General features: G+C 44.0%; 1 protein-coding gene across 7 annotated transcripts in view; it reads left to right on the top strand.

The window, feature by feature from the left end:
- KIAA1191 (KIAA1191 ortholog) overlaps positions 1-12,938 on the top strand; it is a 172,511-nt gene that overhangs the window by 73,469 nt on the left and 86,104 nt on the right. Inside the window, exon 1 of one of the 7 annotated variants that reach the window (XM_085618273.1) lies at positions 11,300-11,589. The exons of 4 other annotated variants lie outside the window; for them this stretch is intronic. The gene's annotated coding sequence lies outside the window, so the exon portion shown is untranslated. Of the gene's footprint in view, positions 1-11,299; positions 11,590-12,938 lie in introns of those variants that run through there. 2 more of the 7 variants (XM_085618278.1, XM_085618274.1) reach the window with 2 other exon arrangements.

The raw sequence follows: 12,938 nt of genomic DNA, 5'->3' as shown, positions 1-12,938 counted from the left end.
AGCCTCCAGCAAATCTCCCAGATTTTTTGAAGTGGCTCTAAGATCTGCTGTCCCCAGATCACTCTCTAGCACATTGCATATAGGCTGGTATTGCAGTATTTGCCCTTCCTGCACAGCCACAGTCATTGGAGTTTTACGGACCGTTGGTATAGTTTCAAGTACTGTTACTGGTGCTGACGCGAGTAAGCCTGCTGAAGTGGTCTGTATCAATGATGTTGAAGAGGCTAACGAGACAGTAGAGAAAACAGGAGTATCACATAAGGAAAGATTCTCCATACCTTGTGTTCCAGCATTAGGGTCTGCCCCAGCCTTAAAACCTATTATTCCTGCCAATGCAGCTGTAGGCTCCTTGTATATCATAGGGCTGTCCTCTCCTATAATTATAGAAGCATTTGTGCTAGTGTTCATTATTTCCCTGTCCTCGATTATGCCATTCTGATTTTGTCCACTAGGTGTCGCTGTAGACCCGGGAATAGCTCTCAGGATATCCGCGGTTGCTGGAAAAGCTGTTGGTTTCTGTGATGGGAAGACCAGGGTCTGGGCCGGAGCAGACACTGGAGCGGGAGTCTTTCGGAGCAGTTCGATCACGGATGGACCAGCTACGGGTGTATTCGGCTGCTGTCTTGGGGCCCTTGCTGATTTTCCGACTCCCGCATCGAGATCTGTAACATCGCCGCTGCCCTCCAAACGTGTGCCGCCTCGCTTCGCAGCCAATTCCTTGTCTCGAAGAGCCTGCTTCGCTGCTCTGGTCTTGGCTGCAGCAGCGGCTATCGTAGCGGCGTTTTTCGGCGCCATGCCAGAGGGGACACAGGAGACACTCCAAAAAGGCGGAGCCGGTTGATCTATCTCTAGGGGTCCGTCTTGCTTCACTCGAGTAGCTGCCCCACCGGTCTGAATACGGGCGATTAATCGCAACACAAGAACTCCAATTAAAGAGGTACAAAATGAGAAACGTAGCTGTAGTGCACTCGGGTCCGGTGCAGACGTCAAGAGTCGATCTTCCACTCTGTTCCCAGACATCATACCAGGATCGCAATCTGGGACTTAAAAAACAGCGAGGAATGGGGTAAGTCCTTTTACTTTCATCATTATTATTTAATTAAAGAAAGGCATCCTTGTTTCTTTCGTCCTTAGTCTGCTTTAGAGCGCTGGTTTGGGAGCTGCCTCAGAGCGGTCTAACAGGCCGCCGCCATCTTGCCTCTCAACAGGTCCAAGTTTAATAAACTTTTTTATTTTACTTTACCATTCGGAGATCTCCACTCTGACTGCAGTCTCCATTTTTGGTATAGGCAAATGTAAAAAAGTTATTTAACTGAAAAATATAGTAAAACATATTTTTAAGTTAAATATTACTGTAAATACATTTGATGTATTTTAAACATATATACAAAATAATTAGTATATTAAATTAAAACTGTTTTTCTGAAGTTTATATTAAAAAGAAAATTCACCCCTAAAGGACAAAATGTAATCTTTTTATTATGCATTAATATCTCTTGAAAGTGATGATTATAATTAATTAAAAGGAATTTAATTATTGGTTTAAATTAGATTTTTACATTAATGTTTACATTTAAAAAGTTGTCAAAATATTTTATAATTAAATAATGTTTTATTTCCGTATATATTTTAAATAAATTATATTTATTTATATTTTAAATCTAACTTAACATTTTCTATAGGGCTTTATTTTAAGTCCCTACATTAATTGAGTGATTTACTATTGTTTTTGGTCCTTTTTTTTGCAGTAGTAAATTTAGAAGTGCCATTTGTGAATAGCACTGGCTTACTCTTTTGTGGATTGGTGCACGCCCCTCCCTAAACCCTTCTTCACTCCTCCATAACACCCTACCTTTTAGTTGTAAGCAGTCACGGCTCGAAATACTCACGGGGGGATGGGTCGCGCAGGGGTGGGGGCAGGTTAAAAGAAGAAAATAAAAAAAAACTTACCTGACCTGGTCCCGCGCTGCCTCTCCTGGGCCGGGTTCTGCGTGCATGATCCCTCCCCTCCTGTAAGCCAATCACACCGCTGCAATAGCAGCGTTTTGATTGGTGGGGACAGCGCCCAGCCGGGCACCTGTAGGAAGGCCATTTTCTCTATGTAGGCATAGAGAAAATGTAGATTTGCATGACTGGTTTGGTCGGCCCCAGGCAGTACAGTCAGGGTACTCAGAGAGGTGCAAGCCACTCCTCCCCGACCCGCCCGCCCCCAACCAGGCATACCCTGCCCTCTGCAAGCAGAAACATAAAATGGTATTTAAAATCATATTTTATATTTCTACTTCTCGCACTGCGAGAAAGAAGTGGGGCGACGCTCATCCTCCCTAATGGAGGAGCTGCCCCTGGTTGTAAGTATTCCCCATATTCTAGCCATTTTCCTAGGTCCCTCCCACATTCACTACTCTAGCATATACTTACGTATGTGGATACTCCACAGTTTGGGCGGAGATCTTGAACAGAAAAGGAGAGGTAAGCTTGTGAATAGCATTTTGCAGTACCATTATAGTACTACAAACATACAATAAAATGCAGTTTGAGAATCAACCCCAGGATTAACAGCAGCCTTATATGTAGTCAGACCCTTGATACAAGAGGCCATATGCCTGACATAATAGTCCATAATCCTGGTGTTGCCTGATTCTAAGGCAGTAAAGTAGAAAGAGTGCTTCCGAGTCTTGGCACTCTGCTCTGTCATTTCAACATCTGCCCTGAAATATGCACCGGTTAAGACTATATTCTTAGAAGAAATCAGTTGAACACTTCAGATATTTCAAGATAAGGTTATGTCAATTTAAACACTACTCCACAACTTTTAACCATCTGAATGTCTCGACTTCTCCCGACAGATTGGATCACAAACGGGAATACATAGAACAAATAATGATTCCCAAAAAATGCAAAATGCTGATGTTCAATTGCAATCAGGACATAAAAGTCGGTGTTCATATATTCCAGAGGTACCATCAATGCACCTTTTGGTATTCGTAGAATTGTTTTCTGGAAAGTCGACATTGTAAACTGTATCTTCCTGATCCACTTGTTGACATTTCTCAAGGCTGTTACCAAACGGTACCCTCCTGTCGCCATTGGTACCAGAAATATTCTTGATTAGGTGCCCTTATCCTGTCCATTTTTGGAACTGATCTTACTGCATTCTCTAATTCCAGAAAATAAAGAACTAATGTCATTGCGTTCAGATTCTTCGGATTGAAGGTGCTTGGTATACAAAATTGTCACAGTATCTGGAGGGGGAGAAAATAATTTGATACGATAGTCTTCTCTCACTTTTTTAAGACACAAAGGTCAGAAGTAGACTCTTCCATGCTTTCATGAAATATTTTATTCTTTCCCCTTCTGGCCATTTTTTGTCATTACCAGAATAATCAGGGTCACTGAATTTCCTGGAAAAGATGCTTTGCTCTTGGATTGATCCCTAAAATTCTTTCCTTTCTGCTTCCTCGTATACTGGCCTGGTTGACGTCTGAAGTCTGTCAGAATGATGATTTGTTCACATTCTGAGTTGACGAGGAAGTGCTAGACTGCCTGTAGGAGAAACAATGATTATTTTATTTTATTATTCTGTGAAGTGTCTCCTCTAGCTCAGGCCCAATATGATAACTCACTTCAAATGGCATAAGAATGGCTACATTCTTCTGAGCCGAATCTGTATTACAGTTTCTTAAGAAAATATTTCTTCTTGCTGCAATAATTGCATCTTCTGCTGAACCCACTATAATAACATCAAATGATATGTCTGACAAGAATTATACCAGTCTTTAAAAACTCTCCAGCTGTCTTGAGCATTCCATACCCTCCTGAATCACTTTAAACAACTTTTTATAGTCCCAAATCAAAGACTGGCTAGTATATGCTTTACATATAATAGCCCTCCCTCATAAGTAACTTCTTGCATGAGTTTTTTTTTCCAAACCTTAAACTTTATTTTAAAGGTGTTGAATGTTGTAGGATACATCATTCATCAAGAATATGAGTAATAGCCCATATTCAGATCATTGTATACAGTAATTAGCACAAAGTAAACATCTTGGGTGCAAAATCATGAGAACAAAGACAAGCATTGGCATAGCCAATAGGTCTCGCTTTTGGAACCTTATAAGTATTTAGTTATGCAGCACAATATCCTTGGTGCAACAACATCAACTGTTGCATGGCTAAGCACTTATTAGGTTCCAAAGGCGAGACCTATTGGCTATGCCAATGCTTGTTCAGCCTTTCTGATCAGCTTAAGTAGCTACCAAACATTAGCATTTGATAAATTCGCCTTGGAATGCCTTGGCCAGTAGCTGTGGTGATGAGTCCCTGCACGGGGATTAGCTTTTCCTTGAATGAGAGGCGGTCCCCACCTGCTGCTTGGGCCTGGGGTTGGAAGGTCGCCCTTTTCTTTGGTCGCCTCTTTAAGCTAGGATGTAGACATGGGGGATGCCTGGCAGTCTGTTGATTGCAGTGTTGGAGCGCCTTCATTGATCAATCCGCTTAAGGGATGCAATTTCAAGGAGAACTGAAATTGATCAATCATTGTGTATATTTGAAAAGAGAGCAATAGGTTCCTTCGACAAGCATTGGCTAGTGTCCTATTTTTCCACCTAATATACTAATGTTTGTCTTTTTCATGGGCTGGGTGATTGACTGTCTCTTCTTTCGGATGGGCGCTTGAATTGTGCAGCCTCTTGCTCGAGTCATAACTCCTTGTATTGGAAAGTCAGACGAGGGCCAGTATTGGAAAGGCTGGGTGACGTGCACAGGGCAGGGTGGATAATTTAGAGGTAGAACAAAGAAACTTGTAGCAAAAAACACCCAATTGGAGTCCGAGTAGTTCCTCGTGAATTGGACAAGTTTGAGTGTCTTTGAGTGGAACGGTGTGTGATGGCTCCTCTGCTCATAAAATGAATGTCCTTACGAAATCTGTGATGTTTCCTGGTTTTTCAGCTCTCAGGAGGGCCGAGGCTGACGTGGTGTTCTTGTTTTTAGAGCCTAAACTGTAGACCATGTGTAACTCGCCCGAACCCCCGAAAATGCTCAAAAGCCCTCTTCGGGCACCCCAGAGCTAATAATAACAATGTTCCGTTTGCTCCTTCTTCCCTTGGCATCAGTGTAGTAATTAATTAATTACAGCAGTGTGTAACTGCAAAAAATACAGAATTCTCGGCTGTTATTCCCACTAGGCTGTCTTTTTTGCAGGCTTTATGGAATTATGTGGCAGGGTTGACTAAATTATGCGGCAAGAAAATGCAACTTACTGCAACAACATTAACTGTTGCATGGCTAAACACTTATAAGGTCCCAAAGGCGAGACCTATTGGCTATGCCAATGACTGTTTATTAAAAAGTTATACCTCATTTTGGTTTTCTTTAGTTAGTATGAGTAGTCCACAATAGGGTGCAGCTTTTAAAAGAGTGCAAGCTTATCTGTGTGCATGAGCATTGCGCGTTCATGTTTTCATTTGGTTTGCAGAAAATTATTTTAATCCAGCTGCAGTTTAATGTGTCATTCTATCTGCTTCCAAATGCAACATTCCTCTATCTTCTCTGGTCCAGGAAGAGAACTTGCATCATGGAAGGTTCTGTATGCTGTCTGAAAATAGCACGTCTTTTATAATGTTTTGGACAAAGAAAACACAGTTTTCATATAGCAGGAGGGTGAGTTCTAGGAGGAACGGCTTCACTTTCTGAAGTAGAGAGATGGAAGTAGGGTATGTTGGTTTTGTTGGTGATGGGTTCCTTCTGGGTGGGATCAGTGTCCCAAGTGAATCGAATGGCTTGGCTTTAGGACTAAGTGAAGGTTTGGATCCATTGAAGTTCGGGTTGTTGAGCCAGGTTTAGACTAGTTGTTAGTAGGAGCCTGTCCAATGCATTCACTATTCTTTCAGTGGAAATATATTTTCTGTTTTAACTCATGAGCCTCTCCCATTAGTCAGATATCATGCTCTCTAAACAACAATTGCCTCATATACTCTTTGTATTGCTTTTGGAATATCTCTGCTCTGTCTTCACCTTCTGGAGAGCAAGTCTACAGAATGGGACACAAAACAAAGCTTTTCCCAACCCACCAGCCTCGCGTAACGCAGTGGATCCAGATAACCACTCCAATATCGCAGCCTAAAGCGTACTGTAGAATGTGCCTGGATGTTGTGTTGTCTTAACTGTGGTGAATGGAGCTCTACAATGTGAACAGTATAGTACAATCCTGCCTGCCTCGTTTATCCCTCTTCCTTTGCAGGTACAGCGCCCCCCTGCTCTGGGTCTAAGCGGTAGCAACTCTCCTGTCTCCCACTTTACTCCCTTTTTCGTGAAGCAGCTCCAGGTCCTCTGCCCTGCACCCCTCTCATTTCCTGTTACCATAGCTTGGAGCATGTGACGCCAACGCCAAGTCCAGTGCATGCCAGCATTTGTATCTATGTCTAACTAGAACCTCAGGACTTGTTTTCTGATTGGCTGATCCTCTTTGCTATGGCATATTCCATAATGCATGCCCAGTTTGTAAAACCCAACCACAGCTCTTGAAACTGAAGGAGGGCTGCTCCACCCAGGGGCCCTCCAGCAGGCCTAGGTAGGAGCCAGGTCAGAGCGCACAACATGGAATGAAAAGCTGAGTGCGGTAGAGGTGGAAGGTACATGGGCATGTAAAACTGACTATAGCTGGAGAAAGCACAAGAGATGAGAAAAAAACAAGAAAACCAGAGATACAGAGAAACTGTAAAATGAACATGGGCAGAAAGACTCGTGAAGGTCCCAAAATATGAAGGACAGTTAACACTGGCGAGGCAAACTTAAGCAACAACAGAAAAATACAAGGAATTTGGCCCCCAAAAAAATGGTTTGCGTCATACAGGGAACGTCTGAAGTCTTTCCATGGCCCTGACTCTGTAGATGTCCCTTCCTGCCCAGCAATCGACTTTCTCTTACCCCAGGAGACTGAATCTGATGTATGGCTACAGACTGAATCACCCTGGACACTGACGTGTCGCACGAGGCGTGCTGGAGGCTGCAGATAAGCATCGATCGAGCCACGGATAGCGCCAGCTTTTATCCTGTCTGGTGTGTGGGCGCTGTTCAGGGCAGGAAGTGATATCTGATTGACTGAAGAAGTGTGGCTCAATGATTGTGGAGAAGTGTGGCTCAATGATTAGAGCGGCAGACCCTGATGCAGAGATCTAGCCCGGGACCAGGGTTCAATTCCCCGCCTCGGCGGGTCTTGTGCTCAAAAATTCCACGGGCCTGATAATTCTCGCCTCGGTGCCTTTCCAATCATGGAGTCCCACTCTGCAACTCTGGGCAATAGCTTGCTTAATCTCCACAACGGCCCCCACAACGCTAAGGATGCCTGGCCTCCACCTTGGGGGTGCCCAAGAGTGGACGCCTCACAGGGAAAGCCAGGATGGGTTCCACAGCGGTATTCGTACAAGCGCCTTGAGACCCTTGCGGGTGAGTAGTGCGCTATACAAGTATCAATTTACAATTTACTCCGAGTCCTCATTCATCATATCGGAGATGCCTGGCTGTGCAATCAATATACCTACAGCAAAAGCGTTCTCTTCATGAGATTCCAGAACTTTCGAAGCGTACCCGAAGTAGGAGCAGTCACTCCCCCTATCCACAGTGCTGGCACTCATGGGCGGCTTCGTCGCCAATTGTGTGGCTGTCCGTTTTCATGTGTCTTGCCTATGTTTCTCCACACAGTGCTTAGAAGCGTATCTGTCATGGTACTGGACATAACAGAAGGTGGTTCTCGGCGGCCCATGTCCTGCAAGAGATGCTCTGGAGCTCCTGCCATCTTGTCTTGATTTGGTCCCAACAGGTGCTAAAACCTCTCATTCTATGAAAGCAAAGAAGAGACCCTCACAGAGAAAGAGGGAACTGAAAATACACCAATTTCTGGAGGAAATGTAAATACTAAGTACAAACCGCCGGCTGAATTTCCACCAAGACTATTATTGGGCAAAGCCAATAGGTGCAACCTGCCCACAGATTATATTGACCACGTCTTGGGACTCTAAACCGATGGCCTCAATAAACACTGACCTTGGATGCACACTTCTTCAATGTTATCTACAAGTAAAACAAGCACTGGCCGCGCGGCCGTAAAAGTAACGGCCGCGAAAGCTAAAGTAATCGCGATCGCGATCAAAGCGAGAGTGATCGCGAGGACGGGACGCGCTGTGTGTTAAGCACGCGAGTGGTGCGCGCGCAGCAGTGATTGGCGGCTGCGCGCGTGCACGCTTGCGTGAACGGAAGCGTTAGGCCAGCGAGGTCCGGCAGCACTTTGGAAACCCGTATACTAAATGTCGAGCAACAGCGCATGCGCTGTTCTAGGCTCGACCTAAAAAACAGCTATAGTCACTTTCCGTTCTTACAACTAGCCAATAAGAGAACAAGAAGTCGGCATTCTACAATATGACAAATGCATTATCAGTATGTAGTTAAACAAATAAACCTTGATGCAGTTTTGCCTCTCCATTGGATCATCTTCCTCACTAGGTGATGGTGAAGGGGTTGGTCTACAGATCCTTGATATGTGTAGAATCTTCTTCAGTTCCTTGTTTTTGCAAATCTGCTATGCCCCTATCACAGAAGTCATATGTACTTTCTTTCTCTTCAATAAACATTTGATGGGAAAAATATGTTAACAACATGACAATCGGTGCAATTCCCTCTGCAGGTATGTACTTCGAAGTCAGTTGGTTCATCAACCAGCCTCTTGACAGCTGCTCCTTCTAGTCCAGCTGGATTAACTTGGTGGATCCAGGACCAGCCCCCATTTTGTGAAAACACAAATCGGGTATACTTGTCGGTTAATGAGAGATAGCAGTCAAACAAAGTTGTGGAGGTATGTTTTTTAAGCTTGAGAGATACAAAGCAGTCAGCTTCCAAGTATCCTCTGCCAGACATAGCTCGCACAATCTTTATATACTGTTTGAACTACATTGACATACATTGAAATAGTGGTGTCAGATAATAGGTTTTGTAAGTTAAGGTTTATATAAACACAAAACAAAATCTTATCAAAGCATGAATACATTCTCACATTGTGTCGACAGGTGCGGCTACAGCATCTGCGTTTAGCGTAATTTCTTATCTACTTCTTATAGATTTGCTACTTCAGTTCTTGAAAACAAAGGGGAAGCTAACAAGCATAAACACTTCATAGACCTTTACCAGCTCCTCCTCCTGTCACGTGCAGAAGCCAGGGTTTGTACAGCTGCATACCTCATGAAGTTTTGGCGAAAACACAACATAATAGAACAGTTGCTTAGGAAGGCTTCACTGGTTGCTTTCAAGAGTTTTTATTAATCTATATAGAGTGGAAGGAGCCACTCCTCTAACATCTCAATCTAAGTAGGATCATGTAGATACACTTTTCTCTGTTTCTGTTTTTGTGTCCAATGTGTATGTTGAATAAATCTAAATAGGTCAGGCTTTGGCAGGTGAAAGTTTTGTTGAAATTCTGCAAGGGTTTTGACTTGGCCTACCCCATATAGGTCATCCAATGTTGCCACTGCAGCTATAAACAAGTCCCTGAAACCCCCATCGTAAAATCTGGGTGGAAAATTGGAGTTGTTGAGGATAGGTGTAAAAGGTGAGGGAAATGTTCTCACACCTTCCCCTCCTATTGTGGCTGACAAGCGACCCACTGTCGTTGTGGCTGGTAGCAGTAGGTCTTCTCTATTATTTTCTGGGGTAATCATGAAGGGGTATGGTTGTGAAATGTTTTTCTAACTGAACCCCATCTATATGGGGGAAAATAAATTGATGGATTTATATAGGGATTTCCTGGACACCCCATGCATTTTGTTTCCCCACGAGAAAGGTAGCAACTTAGATGTTTTTTAAGTTGGAGGGGTAGGGTGGGGCGGGAGATAGTCTCAGATATGCATATAGCAACCATGGAAGTGAATTCATTTTTATGGGTGATGAATCCAATCCATGATACCTCCAATTTTGTCCACTGATAAAGATCTAACAATGGTTGTTGATTTACATTGTATAACTTTGGCAGGGAGAGCGTAATTTGAATTCCCTGATATGGTACTGGGGCATTTGTATTCTAAAGTCTTGGACACGGGCAGCTGTTAATATTGTATCAGAAGGCTTTGGGATACATAACCCTGTAGATTTCAATCGTTTATGAGGAAACCAGAGGCTGCTCCAAACGTTTTAAGTTCCGGGACTAGAATGTGGTAGAGACAGTTCCGGATGTGTAAGAAAACAAAGAATTTCATCTGCAAAGAGCACTAGTTTGTAAGTGGAGGGCCTCCTACCTATGCACCCATAATATGGGGATTGATCAATATGTCCAGTATGCGCTTGGGTAGGTCCACCGGTGTTCTATCCCCCCCACCAAATCCCGACCTCCCATCCCACCCAGAAGAAGAAAGGAGTAATAACATAATCATGCTATACCTCAGCAGAGTCCAACGGCCCTTCATCTCCTGATGTGGAGAAGGAAAGTACCTCCTCTGTATGGATAAACCTATCCAATAAGCCCGCCCGGATCTCAATGTCCTCCTGAGTTTTCTCATCACACCTGCACCTCCTCAAACGGACCTCATCAGCAGTGGCCCATTCAACCACATCTGACATCCACCGTTCTGCACTTGTTCCGATTTGAGCAATCCAAGCAATTGTTACCCGCCTCTTGGCCAGTAGCAACATCAAATGCCATCTAAAAGCCATTTTCTGGCCTTTCGGTCTAGAAACATTCTCCAACAGGCAGACAAGTCGGTCCATAGCTACTGTAATCCGTCCCACAGTACTCGCACGATCCAAAACTTTTCCCCAATAATTATACACCTCAGGACACGACCATGCTAAGTGTAGGAACGATGCAGTCCGGGCAGGACATCTATGACACAACTCAGCTCTATTAGGATCTATTTTATGCATCAGCACAGGTGTGAAATATGTACGATGAAGGAAATGGAAGTGCAAGAGTTTGCTCGATACCAGCTTCACCTGTGCACACGTTTGTCGCCAACAGGCATAATCTATCAGAACCCCAAGCTCCCCCGATGCCCAGGCACCCTGGGCTGGTACCCGCCTATGGTCCAGGGAGTGAGGCTTTAATATGAGTCATTTCTGCTTCTGACATGGTGGGTGTGGTAAATCAAAAAGAGATGAAAAACCTAACTTTGGATTCACTCAACAAATCTTTGAAAGCTTTTGTAATTCTGAAACTCCTACGGGTGGGATCTTAAAAATGGCCCCTGTGCCATGTTGTAGAGAGAACGAGGGTGATGGCCCAGAGGTTCAACACGTGACCACGTCACGAGGCATCAACAAGGAGGGGAGACGGCGCGGAACCTGGAGAGAAGGAAGGAGATGGGAACGCTGACACGGAAGCACCGGAGAGCAGCGAAGCGGACGGTCTGACAGCCATCGGGGTGAGAAAAGCGACATCAACCCTGCAGGGAATCGGAGGAGGTCCGACGAAAAGCAGGAAGATACCGCACGGCAAGAAGCCAGAAGAGAGAGAGAACCGCCTAGAGGCAACGCCTGCCAGTCCAGCCATCCCAGAGAGGAAGAGGGCGGTGAGACACTCTCTGCCACGACCCCGGATGGCTGTGGCTACAGGCACGTGCCTCTCTTTAACTTGCAGCAATTGTGTGTCTTTTGTTTCCTCTCTTTAACTTCACCTTTGGGAGGTGGGGAATAAGACACTAGTAAACCTGTAACCCTCCCCCTCACGGGAAGGGCAAGGGCATCAACACCAATCTCTGGGTGACAAGGTGATGGTCTGTTTTTTTTCTTTTGGGGTAAAACCTAACAGTAGTATTATTATTGTTTTCTATCTCAAGGGACAACCCCCCCCCCCCCCCCCTCTTTTCTATCTGATGGGACCTGGACGAGAAGACTATCCAATACAGAGCCAAGAATTCCTGGGAGGAGAGAAGACACCTAAGACGTACAGTGAAGGAACTGGCGTTACTTTGACTGTCTGCCTCCTTATTTCTCTTATACATCCTTCTCTAAGCCTCTTTTAGGGACACTCCACCTGTTGATTAAACATATATTTACACCCTATTTCCAGCCTGGGCGTCCTGTATGTACGAGTGACCACAGCTTTATAAAACGTGGCCTTATAGCCGCATGGACCCATTACTTTGTTAATGGAAGAACAGATACAGCTCCCCAGACCTCCTCAGGAGTTATGTACTGATAAAGATCCTCAATAGCTTTGTGTTTAAGGCAGAGAAACACTAACATCTCTTATACAGTCAGTCTGTATCCGTTCCGGCATCTCCTCCCTCCTGTATAGGTTTGAGTAAAAAGTGTGAAAGCTTCGGGCAAATTCTTCTGAGTAAGTTGGCAATTTCCCAGCAGTGTCAAGTTTATGTTTTATAGTGTTTCGTGTTGGTTGGGCTTTTAATTTATAGGCCAGCTGGGAGTCAGCCTTGTCTACCCTGGCATAATATCCCGGATTAGTGCGTAACATGTTGCAGGCTGTTTTACCAAGAACCAATTGTTTTAGCTTGCTTCTTACCTTCTGGAAGTTCTCTATACGTGCGTCTAAAGCCTGTACGCTCATGTTGTATTTCATGATTCCTTTTCTTATGTACTAGTTCTACCTTTTTTGCCATATTGAACCGAAAGAAAGTGGATATGTGGGAAATAAGTGCCCGGAGTGTGACCATCTTGGCTGCATCATATATTGGGTCCCAAGATACCTCATCATCTGTGTTTTCTTGGAAGTAATGTTCTTTATTTATATGTTTTTTTATTTTATATCCCAGAAAAGACAATGGTTACAACAGAAAGAAAAAGCTGCAAAATGACAGATATAGACATTACAAATAACCGTATGTCCAATTTACCATATAGTTCCTCTAATAAAAAAAGAAGAAAATCATTGAAGCCAGCACGGCACTAGTTAAACATTTCGTTTAACATTATAGCAGGTACATAAAGAGAGAGAGAGAGAA

This window comes from Triturus cristatus, chromosome 7 (assembly GCF_964204655.1).
Source record: "Triturus cristatus chromosome 7, aTriCri1.1, whole genome shotgun sequence".
NCBI classification, from domain to species: Eukaryota; Metazoa; Chordata; class Amphibia; order Caudata; family Salamandridae; genus Triturus; species Triturus cristatus.
Note: the sequence above shows the minus strand (reverse complement) of the source record. Positions and strands in the feature narration are given on the sequence as shown.